Below are 26,118 nucleotides of genomic sequence, written 5' to 3' on the forward strand. Positions count from 1 at the left end.
AAGACTTCATTTTTACAACTCTCATAGATGTGACTAAAAAGGGAAATGAGCCACAACAGTGTTAATATTACCCTTTGCTCAGGACTATCTGCTTACCAACATTTATGCAGAGTGAAGCTAGATCATCGCAAGAAGGCAAGGATTCTGCTTCTAATTGTTTTTTCCCACTCTGCAGGTTATTAGGCAACTTCTAATAGTATGTTTTATATTGATCAAGTTCAAAAATTGCCTTGTCATATCTCAAGAATTTTAATTTTCAATCTGTTTATACTTTTAAAACACGGCAGATTGGTGAAAGTGGAAAGCAGTTTCTATTTTTACTTCTAAAGTATAAAAATACTCGATTATAATTTCACTATTCAAAAAATGCAAAAGTACTTTGCATGCTCTTTCATCAATCTGAATATCTATTATCAACCAATAACTTTTAAGTTAAAGACAAAGTTATGACTTCAGTTGTTCTTATATTTGAATTTTTAGATTTTTTTCTTCTGTACACAAACCAGAAAAAAGAATGAATCATTGACCAGAAGTTTTTTTCCACTTCTGAGGTTAAAAAAAAAAAAATCACCAACAAAACAAATACATTACTGCTCATGCACACACACATACACATACATATATTCTAAACTGGAGAAGATTTACCTTTTACCTTTATTATCATTAAATTATTAGTCATATAAGATGAAAACTATATACAAACACACATATGAAAACATATAAACACACACATATTCTTCACAATAAAAAGGACATTTATAAAGCAGTGTTTCTCATCAATTTGCCAATAATAGCAATCGGTAGTTTTACTTTGTAATTACCTTTCAAACCTGTTAAGTTGAAAATAATAGTACATCATGGTTTCAACAAGTACATAAACTGCTTGATGTAATTTTAATCTTTTATTCTTTTAAAATTACATATAGATTATAAATTCAATATTTGCTGAATGTGAAAATATTTAAATTCAATTTGGATATATTATTCAAGGCTTTGGGTACTAATGAATATACTCATACAAAGACATCTTTAATTTTCAAAATGTGATGTGTTGAAAAGAACATTTTGGCTTTAGAGATATGGAAGTGGGTGTGAATCCCAGCTCTTACACTGAATAGTCTGTGATCCAGGGCAATTAACATCATTGTCATGAGCCACATTTTTAACCATAAAAATAAAAGTGATTGTTCTTACCTTGAATGGTTTTCGTGAGGATTAAATGAAATAATATATAAAGCATCTAGCATACTGCTTGATGCCTCTGTAGGTTCTGTACAAGTGTTGGTCATTTTCTTCCGCTTCTTATTTTAATTAAAATAACATGACGATCATGTTTTAAGAGCATATCATGTGTCTGCAACTCTGCTAAACATTTTAGACACATTATATCACATAATCCTCACAATACTCAATAAGTAGACATTATAATTCCAACTTTGCAGATAATGAAAATGAGACTTAAAAAGGTGAAATAACTCATTCAAGTGTCAATCAGCTAGTAAACGGTAGAGTCTGGTTTCATACATAAGATCTGGATTTTAGCCTAGGTAAATCTAACTTCTTAATCTAATTCAGAAAACTAGAAAATTTTGTTCCAAAAGTATCCTTAGGGTTCCGTGGCTAGTGAATAAAATAGTAGAAAACCCTTCATTTAGGTTGGAAGATCTAAGCGTTTGGGATGCTTTAAAGATGTGTTAGATGCCATGAGAACCAACCAAGTGCCAGTTGCTGTCCATAAATGACAAGTTTGTTAAGACCTAACGAGGAGTAGGGCTAGAAGGTTGAAAGAAGCATTTCCAGAAGTCCCCAGACATAGTGAACTGAGAGGAAAGAGTTGGTATCCTTTGCAGTTCAAGAGAGGTTCTGTGACCTGCCCAGAAAGGCAATAATCTGATAATTCTAAAAATCTAATCTCCAAGAAAACTTTTGCAATGACTCACAGATTATTTCTAAATGTATGTCTCTTGCAAATGCATCCATATACTGTGGTTGTTATATCTACTGTAGGAAAAGGTAAACCCTCTCCTTTCTTGAGAATACTGCAGAAAGGTCATTCAGAAAGCAATATGGCCCACCATCGTGTTTTAAGCATTTGTCTACATCATACCTTCTGCCAGAATCCCTTTCTCTTTCCTCTTGTCTGCTAATTTGTCTTTAAAACCCAGTTTGAATGTCATCTTGGTAGAGGATTTCCCTGACTTGTTCCCTCCCTATTTCAACATAATCTCTCAGAATATCTTTGTGAATGAGATAGAAAAATAGGGATTAAATGATAGGCAGATTTAAAACTGGTTGAAAAAGTGTATGTAAAGAGATTTGATAGTCTGGAGTGAAATGGTCTTTGAAATGATCGTATTGCATTAATATTAAAAGCAAGGTATGCCGAATTAAGTTATAGGTGACTCAGAGCATGTAATTATAGCTACTAATGCAAAAAATGACAGAATCATAATTTAATAACTATTCAATGTGAAACTAATAAGAAACCAGTATTTCAATATATAAATATAAATTTCTGTATTCAAGGTTTTAAATAAATTATTTTTTAATTAATACTTTGTATTTGAACAGCTTTAGGTTTATAGAAAAATTGAGCAGAAGGTGCAGAGAGTTCCATATATCCACCTCACCCCCCAATATACATATAGTTTCCCCTTTTATTAACACCTTGCACAGTACCATACAGAATCATTTTACTGCCCTAAAAATCTCCTTGCTTCACCTATTCATCCCTTCTCCCTGGCAACCACTGGTCTTTTCAGTGTCAATAGTTTTGCTTTTTCTGGAATGTCATACAGTTGGGCTCGTACAATAGTGCATAGCCTTTTCAGAATGGCATCTTTCAGATGGGCCATACTCTTTTGGTCAGGGCACATATGGAGAATGGTGGACAGGTCAGCTGGGGCATGTGGTACATTGACTGACAGTTCAGACATGTTAATCTAAGATGTTGAGTTTGTGGCTCTGATGTCAGTCAAAAAGTGGTGAAAGAGAAGCGCAGGGCAAGGAGAAATATCAAAAATCTATCGAAATATTTGAACAAATATCATGTTAAAGGGATTACATTTATGTGAGTTTCTAGATTGCTAAAGAAAGTTTCCCTATTCTCAAATATAAAGTGGGGATAATTTTACTAATCCCCAGAGATTTTTTAATAGATTATATGGGATAATGTCTACAAAGGGATTAACATATTGCCTGAACGTGATGTGTTCATCGATTGGATACCCAACGGGGATCAAGAGGTCAGGAGGGAGATGTTGGCTGTGTAGCATGTAAGTGACGTTTGAAGTTAAGTAACATTTGAGTGAGTTGACTAGCTCACCAGGAATGCGTATAGAGCAAAAGAGAAATGGCTCAAGATTTTGTCTGAAAAGACCTGGAGAAAGAGAAACTATATTCCAAAGACAATAATGCCAGGGGAAAAAAATGAACAGATACAGAACTTTTGTGTTTCTTGGATTCAGGTACCTGGGGGACCAGTGATTCCTTTACACAGATTTGCTTCAACTGTTTTCTCTCCTTTTATTCCTGAAGAAAGAATGTTCCACTTAAAGAGTCAACCATTAGTGAGATATATGGCATTAATGAAGTCTTTCAGTTTTCCATCTGTGTATTTGCATTGTACCTGTCACCATAGTACTTGGGTGCTTATTTATTATACTTGTAGGGAAAGTTCATATGTGTTTGTTATGCAAAGGAGATCTGGCAGATTTAGGTTTGGACGTGGCAGTCAGGAGAGCTGTGACGCTGTAAGATTATCCATTCAAAACTAAAAGTAAAACTTCAGAGAATACAAAGAACAGATGAAATTCAGCTTAAGGTGAACATGATGACATGAATATATTACAAATTAAAATTTTTTTCAAAAATTATTTCTTTAGTTTTTATATTAAAAACAAACGTGGGTTTTTCCCCAAGGGAAATACAGTCAACTAATGATATGCAATGGATTGAAATGATCTTATTTTCTAAAATATAAAAATATGATAAACAGTAATATAACTTTCTGTATTTTAATACATTGAATTTCTATATTTTAAGGTTAATCGTCAGTAATTTTGTGTTGATTTCAAAGGCATTCTCAAATACTAGACTTTTTATACTGTTTCTCTGCTACCTGGTACCCTGGTACATGTGTTTAAGTTTTTCTCTGTATTTCTTAAAGGGATAGTTGCTTTACATGTTCTACATAGAAAGTCTCCTATAAAATATTAAATCTTTCTTATCAAAATTAATCAAACAAAACTTTGGTTGTTTTTCCAGAAAAAAAAAAATCTTTATATTTTGAAACTTTGTGAGTTTCATATTTTTGGCTATTTATTTTGGAGACCTTTCAAAACCACTAGTACTTAAGTAATATACCATTTTAATTCCATAATTAATCAAAAAATCATAAACATAATTTTAATACCATTAATGATACTCTATCTTTATACAGTGGTCTACAGTTTTCAAAGCTCTTTCATGTGTGTTACTCTTACCACTTAAATCATGGTTATTATCAAAATCAGGGAAATTACCACTTCCTGACTGGAGATAATGGGCTTTAGAATCAGACAGAGGTGGATTTACATCCTCATTCTGCATCTTAACTTGTGATCTTGGTCAAGCTATTTAATCTTCGAAGTCTCAGTTTCTTCACTTTTCATAAAACCTCATAGAGTTGTTGTAAGGAGTAAATAAGATAGTACACATTCCATACTCAGCACAGTGCCTCGCACAGGTAGATAGTAAACAATGTTAGTGATCATTTACCATCATTAGCAACATCGTGTTATAAAAATATTGTTATATCAATAACCCTAAATATTAAACCAGATCTAGAATCTTAGAAATAAAGCAAAACTCTTAAGTCAATATCTTCTGATAAATGTGACTCTACGTTAATAATGCAAAACACTTTTAAGTGCTTGTATTTCCCAAGCACATACCCAAAAGAATATTCATTAGTCTTCTAATAATGCTCCCCAGAAAAAGGCCAGATAATGTGGGAAATTCTACAGCATGTCACCTTCTTGATTATTCATAATGTGTATTAGTGTATCAGAAACCCCAATCCAGGAAAGAAACTCTATCAAAAGCATTGCCAAAAGTGCTTATCCTATGCCAGACTATTCTGAGCTCTTTACAAAGAAATTCATTTAATTCTCACAACAAGCCTAGGAGGCAGATGCTATTATTATCCCCATTTTACAGATTAGGAAACTGAGGTGCAGGTAGGTTATAAAATGCCCAAGATCCCTCAAGTACTTAAGAGGCAAAATTGTGATTAAAATCCAGACAGCCAGGCTCTAGTGTCTGCTCTCCTCACCACCACATCCTGCTTCTATCCTGATAGGACTCTGTAATTTACTAGTTCCACGTTCAGTGCTTACTGTCAGAAACTGTAAATTTTTTTGGATGCCAACACTGCATTTTTTAATACCATCAATAAAGGTTTTTAAAGTAGATTATAAAACAATCCCTTTTTATTTTTTCTCTGCATTCTAAACATTAAAAAGAACACCCTCACTTTAATGCAATATTAGAAATGTATACTCTTAGGGTAGTGAGCTCTTCAAAAATTTCTGACGTCACACACATTTAAAGATGGAGAACAGCAAGCCACAAAAATAGGTGCATATTATGCATAAAATCAGCAGTTAGCATTGGAACTCTTCCAAGTCACCAGTGGGAACTAAACTAATGGAGAAAAGTCAAGCAAAGTGATGCATTCACAGCAACCCTGAATGGGTTTCACTGTAACCAGTGCATGCAGAAAAACTTCTAGAAATGACTTTAATGTCAACATTTCACCACTAATACCACTGAAATGATTACTTTTTGTCTTTCTCTTACTTGTCATACTCTCTCATGATGTGAAAATCGTATCTCTATTATATCATTATTATATTTATTATGATACAATAATCAGTGCATGAAGCTCCAGGCCACTATTTATCTCACTATTGCCTGAACTTATCACTGTGCCCAATCAGGTATTGAATGAATGAATGAATGAATGAATGAATATCCACCTATGGTTGAAAGCACAGAGGATGGAAATTTGGGATGACCTTAGTATCAGTCCTAGCTATATCACTAATCATTTTGTAAACTTCCAGCTCTGAGACTCTATTTGCCATCAGTGCCAACAAAAGTAACTAAAAGTGTAAAAAACAAAGTGAGTGGGGAAAACGAGAAATGTTCTTGTCACCTTCTAGTTAATAAAGGTCTGTTTTAATCACACAGACACAATCTGCCTAAGAATGTTTTTTTTAAACTCATAGAGGCTTCAGCATCCTGTCTGAAAAACATTTTTATCACAATGAAGCATGTGCTTTTTGCAGGCTGTATCCAACTTAGTCATCTCATTAATGAAAGCAAAATTATAGAACATTTATTTGAGTTGATTAAATTATCCCTAAATGGGGCAATTTCAAGATATGAATAACTTTTCATTCTTTATATTTCTAACTAGACATTTCTTTTTCCCTTTATTCTGCCTTCAGGTTATATAAAATTTATAAATAATTTAAAAGAATATTTCCTAAAATGTCTTGCATTTTAATGAATTCCCAAGATTGAATACCAAAAGGAGTTTAGTATTGTTTAAATCATATGAATGGTATGCATCAGTATTTTGTATTGTTCATGAAAATGTAGTCCTTATACTAGTACAATTTGATAACATAGGAGGAGGGAATGATAATACCTTGTAAAGAGATTATGAAGAAAGCCAGAGGAAAGTAGAGATTAAGAGACGATCTCACATTCTTCCAAAAGAAAATTTTCCACTGACTTCTATAAAGATTATGTTCCTGAATGAATCAGATATGTTCATAATTATTCAAGAAAAGTACAAAGATTCATTTGTGTGGCAGTTGCTGTAGGCATAATCCTCTAATTCAGTGTTATCCAAACTATGGAGAATGTACTATGAGAAATTATTTTAATTGTGAAGCTGATGCTGCTTTAGATTAAATAAAATTATAAGTGAGAAAGTTATTTTCAATCTCTTCTGATTATACAGTTATATCAAACCTCAAGTCTGAAAATCTCAATTTGGTGATAATATGTCTATATCATCTTTCAAACATGTATTAATGGCTGTTTTAGCAAATAAACCCCTTCATTCTAATGAATAGTCTTTAAGGTGGTAAGCTCCTCGAAAAAATTTCTGAAGTCACACATATTTGAAGAACAGAAAGACCACAAAAATAGGTGCTTATTCTGCACAAAATCAATATTTAACCCTGTAATTCTAAGCCACAAATGAAAACTAAACTCATAGAGGTCCTACTCATAACTTTCTGAAAATAATGAGATCTCATCAAAATCTAGTGAAATTGATTTATCTCCACTATATCTGATATTTATTCTTGGTTTCTATTTATGTTGAGGTATACTGTAGTGGCATAAAGTTTCCTCTTCTTATTTTGTAAGTTTGTGCACCATTTTAAGGAAAAATTAAGTAAATGGTAGTGCTGATGGTACACATATGTGCCAAAAATCCCGACAGTGGTATATCAGTGACTGAAGTCTGGGAAATATTGTTCTCTCAAGTTTAAACATACAGTCTCTCATCTAACTGACTACATGTTTCTCTGCAGCTGTTTGTCAAGGCCATTAGCCATGGAAGCAATGCACCAATGCTAGTGATAGGATGGAATACCAGGGTAACAGATTGAAATCATAGAATTGGGAAAAGAGTTAAAGAGAACAACATTTATATCTGATATGTTACAGTAATGACAGGGTTGAGTGGCAGTTCTGAAGCCAAATCAGATGCCCTTTGACTTATATCTTTACGTATCGAACCACTCACACTGTTAAATGGCGTGGTAAAACATTTCACTCTACAAGAAACTGTGTCTTATTTATTTGTGAGGCACTGACTCTTTGATAGAGCTTGTCTTTAGTTATCTTGTCCTGACTTCTTCTTATATGTTTAATTTTAGCATTATATATGATCAGCAATTTGCTAGTATGGTGGGCATGGGTATCTGTGTGTGTTTTAGTATACACACATAAACATACACATAAATATATACACATGCCTACATATCTTTAAATCATTGTTTAAAATATGAATCGTGGGGCTAGCATGACATAGTCTCATTTTGAGAGCCCCGATTTTTATGCCAGAACAGAGAATTTTTTGAAATGGCACTTTGTTTTTAAAAGCTATGTCTGAAAATCTCATGACCTGTTTGAATGTAGGCAGTGTTAGACACGGAATTTGGAAAGATATATTAAATTCAGACTTGGTACTTTCTTGCTCAGAATGGCTAATTTTTTAGATGCCTGTTAGTAGTCAGTTTTCCTAGTTACTTTCCTTTAGATAACATATACCAGCATTATTAACACCAAATATTATTCTATATTTGAATATAGAGATAGCACCACTCTGGGCAGTGCCACAATCTGTCCAGAACCATTCTGATGACAAATCTGTTGTAGCTGATGAGCTGTCATCCACATAGGATAATCAAAATGACTGATTATTCAGAGAGACTGCCAACTGTGCTTTTGTAATGGGCCACAGTTGATTGCTTTGACCTGAAGTTAGGTGTAATAGTCACAACTTAGATGGGTTTTGTCACTCTTCTACTACTAAGTATATAGTCAGACCCTGGTTTTTTTTCATGCTTATGAGCATAATTGAAATGCTTAAAATAAGATGAATTTGCTGAAGCTTCATTTCAAGAGTGAAACCCTGGGAAAAGTATTAACTATTTAGCATTTCTAGTTCATGTGTGAGTACATAATGAGCCTTGTTCAAATGTCATTCTATAAAGAGTGCTGCTTCTCTGGTTGCCCACTTTGAGCACCAATACTTGACTTCAAAGTACCTGCAGGACCCATCTGGCATAGGTCTCTATCGGTAACAAGATCTGGAAGGGCTCTTTAATTGGTGCTTAATGAAGACAACAAAAAACTTAGCTGATGGTGTATCTATTTTTTTTTTTTGAGGTAACTCATAATTATTTACATCAATGACTTGCTGGTATTTATGTCCAGTTCTTTTTGCATGAGGAACTGGTGAAACTCAGTCAGCTTAGGTTCCCCTGTTCAGTTCAGATTTCTTACTTTTATATATTCATCAAATATCTTTTGATTTTCTTTGAAAGTTCCACATTGTATTTATCCCAGTTGAAATTGGTCACTTTCCTTTTAGAAAATTTTTAAAATTATAAAAATTAAGTCTCAAAAGGCAACTGTTTAAAATATGCTAGAGTAAAAAATTTTACTCCACTCTCCTGTATTGTATCCCACTAAAATGGTCATAAATAATTATGTACAAAAGAGAAAAGTACCATTATTATCAGAATTCAAACTTAAAGTATTTTTTTAGTTTCAAAATTTTTGAAAAAAAACATGATTTTTTAAAAAAATCTTTTAGAATACTTATTAGATTTCAAAGAAGAAATTAAAAGACTGAGACAAAACATAGAATAGAAACTAAGTTTTTGAAAACTATATATACACACACACACATATACATACACAGTATTATATATAATGTTGTATGTATATATATATATATATATATATATACACATACACACACACACACACACACTAATATATGTGTGTGTGTGTGTGTGTAAATTGAGAGAAAGCCAGAAGAATAAAACAGTACAAAGAATGAAATTAAAATTTTAAAAGATAAGCACTTCTCATAAAGTAAATTACATCAAGATTATATTTTGGAACAATTTTTTATTCCTCATTTAGCCAGGCTTTATTTAAAGCAGTACCAGCTTCCCAATACGATAATGCTAATCAATGTTTTTGATGAATCTAAATCCTTAGGCCAATGAAGCATTTATCCTTAATGAGAAATATAATTAAGTAAGAAGTGTCACTTCCTCTTTCTCTGCCTCGCCAGAGCAACAGGAAAGACTGCTGGGCTGGAGTTTGGATTTCTTTCTCTTCTGGAGCAGGGATACTTAAAACATGGCCTAAGGCCCATCAGTGAGTGAATTGTGAGGGTCCTACTGGTGGACCAAGAAGAGATCCAAAATTAGAAGTTTTTTTTTTTTTTTTTTTTGGCTTTTCTGAGTGGCTGGCTTACTATTTCATAAGCTTTAGTTTTCATTTATCGTCTAAGGTTCTGTACAGATAGACAACTAAATGAGTTGGTAATGAGTACTAAATTTGTCAACTAGCATTTGCATATTACCCCAGTTTACTGACGATTTAAATTCATCTGGCTGAAGCTCAACCCTGGAAAAGAGTTGAAATTTGAAGTTCTCTAGGCGAGTAGAAGCTAGAATAGTAGAGGGCCATTTTTTCACCCCACCTACACGGCTTTAGTCAAAAACATTTGAGAGGCTCCAATCTAGTGGAGTTCAAGTAATAGCATTTTCATTTAATGGGTAGATTAAAATTTTTAAAATATCCTCTGAAAAATCACTTCCTCCCACTACCCCTTCTGTGTTCATCACCTACTAAGGAAAGAGAGAGAGAAAACGGGTCACATTCTCCTTCTGGTCTAATTGAAGAGAAAAACTCTAACTTTGATCTGTTCCAAAGCCAATTCAAATTAATTCAAATAATTTTTTGGTCTATGGCCATGCTACCCTGAACATGCCTGATCCCATCTGATCTCGGAAGCTAAGCAGGGTCAGGCCTGGTTAGTACTTGGATGGGAGACCACCTAGGAATACCAGGTGCTGTAGGTGTAAAAAATTTTTAAAAAGGGATTGTAAATTGACAAGGTCCTTGCAATCTGTGAGATCGACCAAGGATTGCCTTGCCTAAAAATAAAACTAACTAACTAACTAACTAACCAAATAAATAAATAAATAAATAAATAAATAAATAAATAAGTTTTTGAATGCGTGGTCCTAGTGTACAGATTAGTCAAATACATGGATAGGAAGAAAATTATTAGATGTTTTAGAGATCCCTATGAAGTTATGACAGACGAATAAAGATCAGAAGATATTGGGTGATTTTCATCTAGAATAGAGGAGAAAGTACTAGAATGGCTTTAATAATAAAGTACTAGAATGGCTTTATTATAATGGTTTTTATAATAATAGTTATATTTTATAACAGAAAAATAATCAAAGAATAATAATGGAATGAGTTCATTAGATTTCATTCATTCAGAAAACATGTATGTTAAACATATAATATCCCAGGCAATGTTCTAGAGACTAAGGATATAATGATGAACTAAAATGATTGGACTTTGCTCCTGTGGTGTTGAGAAGAAAGACCAGGTGTGTCTATCTTGGAAGCAGGATCTTCAACTTCAGATACTGCTTGCTATACTACTGTCCCAGGCCCCCACTCTTCCTGCACTACCCCCCAACCTATTATTGTCAAATGTATATCATATTATTACCTTTTGATCTTTCTTCATTTGTCGTAAGTCCATAGGAATTTCAAAACATTCAAAAATGTTCTTTCCAAACACATTTTACAGAGCTCACGTGATAAATCTATAAATATATTTTCATTAACATAGCTCTGCTTAGTAGTTTTCTAAAGCAGAATAAAGAAAATTCGTCATAAAGAAGGGAGATACAGGGCCACACACTCACTGTGCAGTTACTAGAAATAGGATACAAACCATGTATTGTTCTTCAATGTCAGGTTAATTGACAGTCAGCCCATATGGTATCTATTTGGCTTGTTTAAAATAAACTTTCAAATAAAAGAAGCAAAAAATATTATTTCAACTAACTTGTTTCTGAATGAATAAATTGTCCTTTCTAATTTCCTGTTATAGACGGGAACAAACAGGTTTGCATCAATAACTTCTGTGTGTTTAATACGTGTGTTAAAAGACAGTACCAAATCAAACAGTTTTAATGCACAATTATGTTAAATAGCCCCCATTTGGATTTTTTTCCAAAATAAATCTAAGTAAATATTGATAAACAGCACAAAGCATATCAATAATTTGTTGTCAGAGCTTGTTATTTGGGAGATTAAAATCATCAACTGAGAGAGCAAATGAATATTACAAGTTACACTGCATCACATTTGCCAGACTTCCTAAATTATTAGCAAATCCACTGGGTAAATGCAGCGGCAAAGCACAATCTGTTTCCCATGCAAATCTGAAATCCACTTACAAGGCATAACAGTGTGTAGACGGGAGTTCAGACATATAATACAGGAGAATTATTGATTCACCATTTTCATTTCCAAACAAAGTCATCCTAAAGATCACCTTGTACATTTACCCAAAATGAAACAAGAGAAGGGTATATCAGGCTTTTGATTAATTCTTTCCATGTGTACAGATTTAGAGGTCAATTTAAACAATTTGTATCAAGAAGATGATTGGTGTAAGCCAAACAGAACCTATCCTCAAATGAATTTCAGTCAAATAGGAAGTATATAAAATAAATGCACAAGACTCTACCATATACAAGAGTGGAGGTGCTTCTTGGCAGTAAGAGAACTGTAGGAGGAGAGAATGTGTTTAGTTAGATGGTGAAGGAGAACTGGCATCCTGCTTCCTTTGATTGAACTGGGTTTCAAATTGGTTAGGAATTTAACAAGAACCGAAGGAGAAGCAAAGACTTTGGAAGAAGAGTTTATGTAACTTGGGACCACGGTCCCAATTGCCTTCCAAGGAGGAGGATCCTTTATTTTTGCTCAGGATATTGATGATCAGAGGTATGCAGAGGGGGCCCTAAAATAGCAATGGGGAGCATTATGGCGCAAACGATTCTGAGACCCAATTGAGATTAATTATGAGCCTTTCTTAGCCGGCTGGTCACTGACTCTCTACCATGCAGGTTTAGAGGAGATCAGCCCCGAGCTTCCAGAGGAGGCAACTTATAAAGCCTCCTACTACATCCTTGAATAAGCAGATTACAAGAAGCAGAAGTTAGCCGTTAACACTTTGTACAAAGATAAATGTTGCGCTTCCGGGGAACTCTCAGATCAAACAGGGCCTAGTAGACAGTTTTATCATCTGCACCTTAGAATGTTGTGCTTCTCCCTGGGGGCTGGTGCCTGGAGATATCACCTCCCTGAAACTGGAGAATTTCCACTTTTACAGGGAGAGGCTGGAGAGAGCTCTGAGGTCTGAGGTTTGCTACTAAAGGACGAGGTGAGAGGAAGAGAAGAAAAAGGATGATAAAGGAGGCAAAAGTTGAAACTGAGGGACTTTCTGCAACTTGCCTACCTAACATGAAATGATAATTACTCATTCCTGCAGTTTAAGTCCTTCCTTCTCCCCAGACTTCTGTATTTTGCTTCTGCCAACACATGCCTTATGTGGGTCGGGGTTTTTTAGGTAGTAGTATTTTTGTTTTGGTTTGTTTTGGGTTTTTCTTTTTTTTCCTCACTGAAATTAAGGAAGAGGGCTCAAATCTATGACTGGTTAACGAATATATAAGAGAGACTGACCACTTTAGCAGGGAGTTAAGTAAAGTCTGTTAACTAATCACAGACTCTTCTCTAGTTACAAATAGGGCAACATTTAAGCTTCAGCTCCAAAAATTATGAGGGCACATGCAGGGAATGAAAAATTCAAAAACATTGATTTTTGACTCAGCGCTAATGGTCAAACTGCTTCTAGTTGCATGTAGGAGTTAAGAATGGCAGGCTCTGAAATAATTTTTGACATAAATCGGAGAACCAGAAATGTACAGTTCTGCTTGCAGCTATTCTTCAGGTTCACCAGGAACAGAGAGTTCAAGGTGCTTATGTTATAAATCTTAAATTCTTCAATTCACTTTTCAGTTCATCCATCTTCAAAAGAAGATGTTTTCATCACTGAGTCATGTACAGGAAGAGATTAATTTTAAATGCAAGCAAAAGAGAAGAGCCTAAATAGTCTGCTAATGATGCTATTTTCCCATTTCCTGCTTTTGATGTATTGTGCACCCATGAATGATGGGGCAAACTTCAGCTCTAGAAAGTCATGTTTTGTGGAGAAAATCCATTCCTATGCCTTGCAAAGCAGAACTACAGGTGCAGCAAGTGAGTAAACAATACCAGCTGCTCCTTGGCTATGGTTCCTTAAACAGAAATTAAGGACCAAGCCCAGGTTTGGAGGTAGTATAGAATCACAGAAAGGATAGCAGTGAAATATTCATGACGTTGGCCTCAGTTCAAGCTTCTCCACCATAGAGCAGCATGTTCACAAAGAGAACACAGCATACAAAGGCTGGATGTCAGAGCTCATGTCTGTCCATATTCTGGTAAAGTTATTTAGTGATAATGTCCTTGAATGTGCTGTTAACTCCAACAGGAAACTCCTACCAGATTCATATATTAAAGCTTTAGTAGCTGATTTAGAATATGATGTAGAGTGTGTAAAAGTATAAACTAGTTGCCAAAAAAGTGAATTCATATCACAAATTTTTCAAAAAGGTCATAGTCCCAGGAAGCTAAATAGATTCGTGTTTTTATTTGTTTTTTTTTTTAACTTATAACATGAATTCATTTTTTTTCTGTGACTAATTTGTGCTTTTAGAAAAAGGCCTTTACATAGAGTCTATCAGGATAGAGAAGAATATGATATAGATATCAGAAATAATACATGACTCGTTTTTGTATAACATGAATTTACTTTTTAAGGATGAGTTTATGCTTATGAGTTTATGCAGGGTCTGTCAGAATAAAGATTATACATATGTCGGAGACTCTCAAAAAGTATTACGTAGTTATCTGTTTTCTGTATTCTCATCAGTGAACACCTTACCTTGTTTCTTATAGCACCATATGTTTAGTGTCACCAAGGATCAAGGGATCGAAGTGTCATTACACATGACAGAAACAGCAACCAATAACCAAACTGTTGGTTTTGATACTGCTCCTGAGTTATTTTTGACATGTTATTATTTCATTTGACATTCTGAAACTTTCATGAATTTTGGGGAAGGATTTTTATTAGATACAGTAATGATGGTGGAAGCTGAAATTACCATCTCTAAAACATATTTGGAGAACTTTTTCTACCTAGATATCAAATTATAAGCCTTCACAGCTATCTTTTTTAAAACTTCATAGTAAATGCTGTGGACTGTGATATGTCACTTGGGAATTCGAAACAAATGCTAAGAGAACGCTCAATGGGCAAGTCATGCCATTATTTCTTTAAAACGTGTTATTAGTGTTCTAGTCACCACTTGTAGTACAGTTTACCCCAATGCAATTGACTTCAGTGTCTCTGCCCTTGTGCTGGTATTGTCACTTCATGTGCCCATTATTCCCATCTGCTGTCAAGATGTGGGCGCAGAGGCTGGGTGAAAAGGTGAATGAAATACCAGGACACATTATCTGCATGTGAGTGGAAGCCAAACTTTACTTTTAAACTAGGTCTTTTTCGGGTAAGCAGCCTTTGCCCTGCTTTGTACATTGCTTTCTATTTTGAATCTGTTATGCCCTGGGAGAAGAAACCATTGCAAAGTACAAGTTCTTTTTGTGTGACTTCTTCCCTGAGTTCTAGAAGGCTTTTATGAATCAATTTGTGGAAGGTAGAAAGGGCAAGATTGCATGTTGAAAGGCCCTTGCTAACCTATAATCTGCCTTGCCTCTGATTGAGGATTGCAGAAACAGACAACTAAGAAGCTGCTGAAAGGCAGCCATGATGCTTCGTGGATTGCTCCATACACCATGTGCATCTGAATGTTTCACTGGCACAGAGCAATAACACTCCTGTCGCTGTCAAGAGCAGGTTACGTTTTCAAGTATGATAGGGAATTTTCCTGTATTCTTCAAGCTCCTGCTCAGTCAGACATCTTTCCCGAGAAATCTTATCATTTCATTCAGATTCTACTGTGCCTTTGGAGAGAGCTGCTGGGATCTTGGCAGACCTGTGCTGCACCAATATAAAAGGAAGTGACTGAATGCCATTTCTATCCCCTGCTATAAACCAGTCTAAATTTGTAGGTCCTGTGCTTGTCTCAAATATTTGTGTTTGGGCGTTGAAGGGCATATGGATGGCTTCTGAGGACTAGCCTGCTCAGGTATGTGTCTGGGAGTTATGAGGTGTGATGATCAGGGGAACATAGCAGGCTTCTGATAAGCTTATACAGAAGTGTTGCATGTAGACGAGGTCTGTGATCACAGAAGTACCATAGGACAAATCGATAGAGCAGTCTGTGCTGCCAGATGGGCATCATCAGGAAAAATCAAATAGTGAAAGCTAAGTGGGATAAGCAGAAAACTTTTTTGGTTTTTGTTGTTTGTTTATTTGGGGTTTTTGTTTGTTCTTATAAACATGAAAGCTTGGTTTGAGTTCTCATGTAGGGAGCCTCAAACTCCTCAAATTTCATAAATCTCTCAAACCACTTGCCTAGCCATGACTCCAGGTAGAATTGAGAGCTGAAGACAAGGTCTGTTGCAAGGACTTTCTCCTCATTAAAATTTCTCCTCTTCAGGGGTTCTCTGTGACTGATTTGGCAGTCTTGGCCAGAAAGGATCCAAGTGGCTTTTACCTCATTGGTTTTCACTTCATTGCTCTTGGCTTTCATGGGAATTGTTTCATTGGATTACTAGTGTCTCACTGGCAGGGACCTACAAAAAGGACTGATTTCTAAAGCAGGATCTTCCTCTCCAGCTTTGAGTGGGCTTATTAAACAAATGCAGCCGCTTGACCAGTCTGACCCTCTGTATAAACATAAGCATGATTTGGGGCCAGATTCTTTACCTGTATACTTTTTTAAAAGTAGGAAACCTCTTGGATTAAAAAGACTGATGAGTTTGCCCCAGGATCTTTTCCTAAAAAATCTCAGGGGGCTTTCTTATGTGAAGGACCTTGTTCAAAATGATGTTTCTTCGTTTTCTGTTTCACCTGGTCCTCTGCTTTGAGAATGGGCAAAACTCGGGGAAAGCATGTTTACTTCTGTCCGTGAGATTTAACAACGTGGATGTGGTTTTAGACAAAAGAAGGAAACACTGTTGTATTAGCAGAGAGATCCAAGAAAAAGTCTCATTTCCTATAGAAATGTGTTTATTTTGCCTTTAGCAAGCAGCTCTTTGTTTTCTGTACTCCAGATTTTCAATCTGCTGATTGAGGCAAATGCATCTAAAGTGTCAGAGTGTAAGTAAGAGTGCTGGGTGCTTTATGGCTGAAACAGACATGTTTCTGGGGTTCTCTGTGACCTCAGGCATAACTTCAGAACAAGTTGATGTTTGCAGCTTTAGTGCCTGCAGGCTTGTGGGTTCCTGTTGCTTCTGCTTGCAGTTCTCAGCTTGTGAGCACACTTGTGTGTGTTTTCTTTTCTTGGCTTGTAGTTTTAAAAGTACAGAATGTACCAGGTTAGGCTCAGCTGGAAGTAACTAAAAGGAAATCTTGGGGAAACTAGCCGAGTGTGGTCCACTGGCCAGAGACAGGCACCACTGAAATCCCTTCGATCTTCCATGAAGGAAAGCTGGGTCCTGAGTAGTCATTAGGGGGCTTAACAACTTTAATTTCAGACCAATAGCTCTTCCACTAATATTTCAAGGTGTGGTAGAATAACAATTCATAACGGTATCTATTAAATGAAGAACATAATAGTACTAGCTGGCATTTATTGAGCATTTATTAGATGTACTAGGCTCTACTAACACATTATCTCATTTTAATTCTCACAGCAGACCCTAGGTACAAAATGCTTTAATTACCCCGTTATAGATCAGGAAAAGAGCATAGGAAGGTAAAATAAATGATCTAAAATAGTTAGCAAAGCGGCAAAGCTGGGATGAAAACCCAAAACAGACTCCAGAATTCAAGCTCTAAAATCACTGAGGCATTTGATGATTGAGTTTAGATTTTAAGCAGGTCCAAGCTAGGGGATAGGAGGCAGAGGACCACTAGGGAATTAGTGAAAATCATAATTGCCAGCCACCAACTTCTTCGTAGGAGAGGACGGGTTTTCAGACAGCCTTACATTTTAATTTTGCTTTAAAGATTATTTTTCTTGATAGTCCTTACTTTTGTCTCTTCCTCTTCCTGTAGGAGATGATATATTTTTCTATTTATTTCCCAAATTTGTCTACATCTCTGAGATTTTAAGCTTTTACTCCTTTATATCCCACTATCTTTCTTTTTTTCTCCCATGAGATATATTTATCACTTTTTATTTTCTTTTAATACTGATTTTTTATTTTTCTGTTATAGTTGGCATACAATATTATATTAGTTTCAGGAATATAGCATAGTGATTAGATATCTCTATAACTCACAAAGTGATCACCCCAATAAATTTAGTGCCCCTCTGACACAGTACATAGTTATTACAATATTATTAGCTATATTTCTTATGCTATACTTTCTATCTCCATGACTATTCTGTAACTACCAATTTTTACTTCTTAATCCCTTCCCCCTTTTTCACTCACCCTCTCAAGCCCCCTCCCATCTGATAATCCTCAAAATGTTTTCTGTATCGATGAGTTTGTTTCTGTTTGTTTGTTTGTTTATTTTGTTTTTCAGATTCCACATATACTTGCAATCATATGGCATTTGTCTTCTTCTATCTGGCTTACTCCACTCAGCACATTACCCTCTAAGTTCATCATGAAATATCTTTTTCCATCGCATTACTTGTAGTCTGTGTGTGTCTTAACTGAAGTCAGTCTCTTGTAGGCAGCATGTGTAAGGGTCTTGTTTTCTTATCCATTCAGCCACCCTATCTTTTGATTGGAACATTTAATTCTTTTTCATTTGAAGTACTCATTGGTAGATATGTAGTTATTGCCATTCTTTATTTAGACTTTTGATATATATTTTTTTCTTCTTAAAGAAGGCCCTCCAACATTTCCCTTAATATTGGTTTGTTGTTGATGAACTCCTTTACATTTTTCTTGTCTGGGAAGATCTTTATCTGTCTTTGGATTTGAAATGATAACTTCGCTGGGTAAAATAATGTTGGTTGTAGGCCCTGAGTTTTCATCACTTTGAACATTTAGTGCCAAGTCCTCTCTCTGGCCAGCAAAGTTTCTGTTGAGAAATCGCCTGACAGTCATATGACACTCACTAGTATGTAACAATTGCTTTTCTCTTGCTGCTTTTAAGATTTTCTCTTTGAATTTAACCTTTGGCATTTTAATTATGATGTGTCTTTGTATGGACTTCTTTGGATTTATCTTGTTTAGGACTCTCTGAACTTCCTGGGGTTGTATGTCTATTTTCTTCACCAGGTTAGGGCAGTTTTCCATCATTATTTCTTCTAATAGGTTTTCAATTCCTTGCTCTCTCTCTTCTCCTTCTGGTACCTCTATGATGCGAATGTTGTTACACTTGATGTTGTCCCAGAGGCTTCTTAAACTATCTTTATTTTTTTTAATTCTTTTTTCTGCTCTGATTGGGTGTCCTCTGCTACCCCATCCTCTTTGTTGCTGATTCGATCCTCCATTTTATCCACTCTGTTGATTCCCTCTAATGTACTCTTCATTGCAGATATTGTATTCTTCATTTCTGACTGGCTCTCTATTATCTTTTCCATCTCCATTTTTTATAATTTTTTTTATCTCTTTGTTTAAGTTCTCACTGAGTTTATCTACTCTTTCCCTAAGTTCCATGAGCAACCGTATAACCAGTGTTTTGAATTCTGCATCTGGTAGATTGCTTGTCTCCATTTGATGACTTCTTTTTCATGAGCTTTATTCTATTTTTTTCAAATGCGACATGCTTCTTTGTCTCCCCATTTTGGCTGCCTCCCTATATCTGTTTCTATGTATTTAGGTAGGGCTCCTAAGTCTTCCAGTCTTAGTAGACTGGCTTTATGTAACAGGGCGGACCCATGTAATAGACTTGGGAAGGGTCCAGCTGCAGGCCAAGTTCAGCAGCAGCCTGTGCACCTCTGGGGCCACCTCGTAAGAGTCACCAAGCAACCTACATATGGCTGCCACCTGTGCTGGGCTTATAGGTGCCTCGAGGGACCAAGTCACTCAAAGTTGGCTGCCACTAGTGCAGGGTTTGAGGCTACTCAGTAAGAGGTACAGGGCAGATGCTGCTTTTTGGAGTTTGTGAGCCTTTGAGAGATTTTCCTCAAGTTCACAGCAGGAGCCGAGACAGACCATTCATATGGAATAAATTACTGGAAGTAGCTTGGGTGGGCCCAAAAGTTAGGAGATGTGGAGTCTCAGAGAATCTCGTGGATGGTGCAACCTGTGTTATCCAGGTTGATGTTGCCTGCATCTTCAGGCTGGAAAGGAGGAGGGCTCAACAAAGGAATAATGGTTTCTGCCTGCACCTCCGTTCGGGAGCAAACCACCCCTCCAGCCCTCATCCTGAAGCCCGGCAGCTCAGTGCCCCCCGTATGTCCCTGGTGCCCCTGGAGCAGCTATCCCAGCATTGGAGCTGAGAGAGAGTGAGTCCATCAGTGAGTAAGGCTGGGCATGGGCCTTTTAAGAGAAAAGTGTCCACATCCCACAACCCCCATTTCACTCAGGTGCAACCTCAGCTGGTTTTCACAGCCAAAGGTAGTCAGGACTTCTCTTCCTGGCACTGGAACTCGGGACTGGGGAGCCCAGTGTGTAGCCAGGACCCCTCGCTTCTCAGGTGATGGAGATAGTTCTGCAGCCAGGATAGGCCTCCCGATTCTCCTTCACCACATATCTCGAAGTTGTGGGACCAGGCCATTTCACATATCTGCCCCTCCTACTGTTTAGAGGCAGCATCCCATATAGCAACTAGGATTTCTAAAGGACTCTACTGAATAGGAGGTTTCTAAATACAGAAATAGGGCAAAAAAAGAAAATTATTAGCAAAGAATGCATTGTGTCAGGCAAGGTTGCCTGCCCCAAGGGTAACAAAAGGGAAACATCAGGCAGATTACCTCATTAGTGTTGACTGCATCATTCTGTGTTGACTGGTTAAAGTTCACATTTTAAGGAAGTTGAAACTGCAATTAGGTTAAATATTAAATCTTAGTTGGCTGATATGGGGCCTAGCACTCTTCTCCGTTGATAAAAGTTTCTAGGGATTTAATCATCATCCTCATCTAGACTCCATTTGGGACCTGTCGTCTCTTTTTAACAGTCTCTTCCCTCCACTTTCATTCCCTTCCCACAAGACAGTGGAGAAACTTTCCTCCTCTCATGAAAAAGAGGGAAGAAATGAAGTGTTTCCTGTCTCATTTCCAGAGACAGCTATCCAAGCCAGTAAACCATCTATCTTCTGTTTCCATAATCTCTTGTAGTAAGTTATCACAGCCACCTATCATGTCTTCTCTGGAAGCTAGAAGCATATTTTGACTCCTTGTAATCAATAGATTTGAGTATATGGTTATAGTTTTCCACAGTAAGAACTTTTTACTTAATTTTTCAGATTCTAATCCATATACAATTATTGTACTTTGCTTAATTGACATAATCTGTGCCACGGTTTGATATAGGGGAGGAAAAAATTTTTCCTTTTACCTTCTAGGTTCTTGGCTGAGACCCCCTGTAATAAAAGACAGATTAACAGGAGAAAAACAAAGAGAAGTTTAATAATATGTACACCTCCTGTATAAATGGGAGAGACCCAGAAAGCCTGAGTAACTTGCCAAATGTCCCATGCCACCACCTTAAATACCATTTCCAGCTAAAGACAAAAGATGTTGGGGTCCGGGGAAAGCCGGTTATGGGAGGCTATCAGAAAAAGCACAGTAAGTAAGGTTATGGTTGTTATACAGAGTGAAGTCTTTACCTTCTCCATTGATAAGAATTTCTAGAGATTTAGTCATTCTCCTTTCCATGTACAGAAAAGGAGGCACCCTTGCAAATGGAGATTTCCCTTATAAATGTCTCTTACAAAACGGTAACTTCTACTAGGTTTTCAGAGCTTTTCCTATGACTGCTGTTTCTTAAAAATAATCAATATAAAATAATCCTATGTCAAAGAGGCATATTTTGGGATGGCAAAGTCTGCTCCCTTTCACTGATTCACTGATTTTTTCTACCAAGGCACAGAATATCTACCTCGATTCAGCCAAATTTTCTAAGGTTTTAAAGAGCTATGTACTTTAGCTTTGGTATTGCAATAGTCTACTCTTTGAAACTATATCTTTAAAAAAAAAAAGTGGAGGAGGGAGCATTTGAATGCAACTGACATCTGGGAGGAATACTTCATAGTAATAAATATTTCCCTCCTGAGACATAATAATAATTTTATCATAGTATTCACCTAGGTGAAACTATGACACAAATATTTCAGACATTTATTCAGTGATTGCCTCAATGTAAAGTGTATTAAACTTGGCCCTCTGTAAACCTATAATTTGAAAAATTCTTGCATTTTACATTGTAGGAAAATGTGTGCCTAGTCTAAATCGGTTGTTTTCTGTCTGTAAAACTGGTGTAAAGAGAATAAGAATTTTTTAAAAAGAAAAAAATTATCTCTCAAATAATGTTCTATGCCTTTCTCCACCTTGCACTATTGACTGTCAGTCCAGGTGCTGCTGCAGCTGAGAAAACTCTTCAATGCTTATGTCATCCAGAAAAGTATTGAAAATAAGACAGAAAACACTTCACTGCAAAACCATGAGATGTTCTCATGAAGAGAGACTACTTTGTGCTGTTCTTATTGGCACACTCTTTGCTAGATTAAACATAAATAGAGAAAGTTCAGAGGAGGAAATATTTTTAAATGACCAAATAAATAGGAAGATTATACAATAAAAAGATCAGTCTGGAAGTTTAAAGGTTGAGAGAAAATAAACTGACACCTATAAATCCATGAAGGATATGGATAAGGTGAGCAATGAATGAATCATCAAATTCTGAGATACAACAATTAGAGGCTGTCCTCTAATACAAGTGGGGAGAAACAAACACACATAATAGCAATTTATGTCTCCAAAAGCTATCTGATGCTGTGTCATTTAAAAGTACTTACCAGGCAGTTAAGCTGAACTTGGGATACTATAAAAAATAAATAAATAAATAAATATATAAACAAACAAACAAACAAACAGAGGACATAGATATATTTCAGATCTGTAATTTTTAATAGCAAGGAGATATTCAATGCTTGTGGGGGAGAGAAGAATTTTGGGCTTTATATTGGTAATTCTTAGTTTGACCTCTTATAGCCTTGAACCTTTGTATTGTTCACAAGCAACTCCAGTAAAGAGAGAACATGGAAATTACAAGCATAAAACACTAACCAGGTTATTTTATTACATAATTAATTTGTTATAGTTGGAAAGGTCTTAGAGGAAGAGTTAAAATTTCTCACTAAATGAGATGTTGACATCTGGTATTAAATATTTGTCACAGCATGTTCATACTTAACCTATTGCTAGTACCATTCATAATGGAAATATGTATTTTATATGTGAATATTAAATAGATTATTCATTCTTTTATTTCATAATATAGAATAAATATTCAGTCCATTTTATTAAATGATATTTTAAACTATATGGCACAATATGATAAATAATAATAGACAAACACATTATACTGGAAATTGTTGGAACAAATTTGGTAGATCATGTCTGTTTACACACTAAATGTTTATCATTTAAGATATACTGAGTAATTGAACCAAAAGTGATTAATTACTAAATCTTTTAATTAGATACAAAATATTAATATTTTCTTTTCAAAAAAGTCAACAAATCAAAATTATCACAGAAATCAACAGTGAAAAAATATGTGTTTCAGGACATGTGAAGAAATCACAAGAAGCCTATATTCTTGAGAACAATGATTATTGTGCAACCCTCTTGTCCTAGGTTTATATGACTAGAAATAAAATGGGGACAGGAGTTTGTTTTCTTCTGTTATTTAAGCACTTAGAATTAGACTCTGTTTCCATTGTACGGCCTTGCAATTATTACAATCTACATATCATGAAATTAATAACATTCATAAATTTCAAAATTATCATGTTTCTATTTTTGTGATGTCAATTATAAATTGTCTTCGGCAAAAAGAAAAACTAGTTTTACCTGACATTTTTTGCAAGATCTATACTGGATTATTTTTTTTTTACTAATGCACAAAATATCTAGCTAGATTCAGCCAAATTTGCTGTGAGATAAGGGTAGTTTAATGTTTTATTATTATTTTAATAAATTAATTTAGTATTTAAACTTTATTGTCTTACATGAAGCATTAATAAGTTACTTGATTTTTAAAAATCAAATTTATTTTACTTATTTTTTTTTTTAATTAAGAACTTAACTAAAGATTTGAGATAATTCTAATTTCATGATTCTTTAATAATTGGCTGCAGTACATGGAAAATGTAAAAATTAACTTAGATATCTAGTCATTTTATTTACATGAAGCCAAACATCTGGGGGGTTTTTTAAGTCTTTGATAATTTCCCTGTGGATTTTAACTTTTACCTAAGTCTGTTTTCCTCTCAGCCTTATTTCTCACACACCTTCAAAAGAGATAAATACTGCTAGTCTACTTAAAAATTTGAGTAGCTGCTCTCAAATTATCAGACTTTAAATCATAAAAATGTACCTTAATACACATACTTGCATAAAATCCAAAAATATATACTTATAGTGTGAAGATCATAGAATCCATATTTGTCACAGAGTCTGAGATCACCTTAGTCATCTACCACATGCCATTTTTTCACTTCCAAGATTTTGGGGTTTTTTGCTTTGGCCAGTTGCATAAGTAACTTGAAAAAAAAAAGCTTTCAATTAAACACCTACTTGTAAAATTGTTAATACGATTTGCAACGCTATTAAAACACCTGATAGACTGCTTTCATTTTGCCTTTGAGCAGGAACAGTCGACTTCTATACTATAATCAGATTGAATTTTAAAAGTGAGTTACCAACCACTGCTTTCCTTGCTCTCTCTAATTAGCAGTTATTAGCATCTATAGAAAGTCAAAAGAAAACAAGCAAACTGTGAACTGTCTTCACACCTTCAGTAAGCTTTGAAAGTCCTCCTATTTGCAAGTGTCTCAAATAATTACTGAACCACTCACGAACTTATTCCCTTAAATGAAGTTAATAATCATGGAGGCTAATCAACAGTTCATTGAATCAACAGAGAGTGTAAGAAAGGTATTCATAAACTAAATAGGTGTGTTTTTATTTTTTTATTTTTTGCTTTAAAAAAAAAAAAAACTACATACTTCACTGATTCCAAGGGGGAGATTCAGCTCACAGAGAATCTGTGATTCTATTTATCTTACCCTGTGAAGAGAGTCAGAAATTATATCATATGCTCAAGCAAACTGAGGCAAAATTGTGAGTTCGGCACATTAAACTTTGTAGAGCCTTCTCTCTGGGATTTCTGCCTTTTCCTCAGTAATAACCTCTCCCCTTGGACTTGAGAGAACTTAGTCAATTACTGATCTCTGTTAGAAAGCCATCCCCTTTGAATTCTCAACTACGAACACATTACACTTACTATGCCACATGTATTTGTATTTTCATAGAGAGCTCTAAGGCCCAAAAGATTCCAAGACCTGAAGGACTGGTGGTCTCTTGGGGAGAATATCAAGAAATAGACTAATTGTAACACTTTGGGGTGGGGGGCGCGGGAGCATCTACACCTGCTTTTAGTTTCCTTCTCCAAAAGTGTTTCAGAAAGTTGGAAAGTTTCCTTTTTTTCCATTTCCAGCCTTATTTGTGTATTTTCCTGGTGTAACTGTTTAAGGGATGTTCAAGGATTCTATTACTTTTATCATAATATGAGAGAAGCTAAGGCATTTGAGTTTCATAAGAAGACATAGTTTAAAATCTGAAAACTAAATATATTAAGAAATGGAAGGATATTTGTCTCCCATTTTTATGTTTCCTGGAATACTTTTTACCTTTTTAAATTAATACTGCACTCAAACATCTAAGGTAATTTTATTATTGAGTTTAACCCACTACATAATGCAATCCACTCTCTGTAAAATATTTTAGCTGTAGAATCTCTATGCACATTTACCTGCATGTTTTTAACTTTTATGCATTCTTTTCTCTCATCAATCCTAGCCCCTTTCAAAAAAAAAAAACATGCTTTTCCAAGACAGCTTGAGCATTATAATATTTTATTCGAAGTGTTTCGCAAAGACCAGAATCGCCTGGGAACTTGTTAAAAATGCAGAATCTCAGGCCTCCTCATTCCAGGTCTGCTGAATCAGAATCAGCCTTTTAACAAAATCACCAGATGATTCATGTGCACATGCAAGTTTGGGAAATGCTGCTGGTCTAGAGTATGCTTTTAGAAAAGCAGTGTAACGTGATGTTTAGGAAGATTCTGGAT

At 35.3% G+C, this 26,118-nt stretch overlaps 1 protein-coding gene and 1 non-coding gene across 3 annotated transcripts in view; both read left to right on the top strand.

The window, feature by feature from the left end:
• The window catches only part of MAGI2 (membrane associated guanylate kinase, WW and PDZ domain containing 2), a 1,217,785-nt gene that overhangs the window by 848,315 nt on the left and 343,352 nt on the right, over positions 1–26,118 (top strand). The window lies entirely within an intron of this gene.
• On the top strand, positions 10,555–10,673 carry LOC120591842 (5S ribosomal RNA). Its single transcript, XR_005650012.1, has one exon. It is a non-coding gene; the product is annotated as a 5S ribosomal RNA (ribosomal RNA).

This window comes from Pteropus medius, unplaced genomic scaffold (assembly GCF_902729225.1).
Source record: "Pteropus medius unplaced genomic scaffold, Ma_sr-lr_union100, whole genome shotgun sequence".
NCBI lineage: Eukaryota > Metazoa > Chordata > Mammalia > Chiroptera > Pteropodidae > Pteropus > Pteropus medius.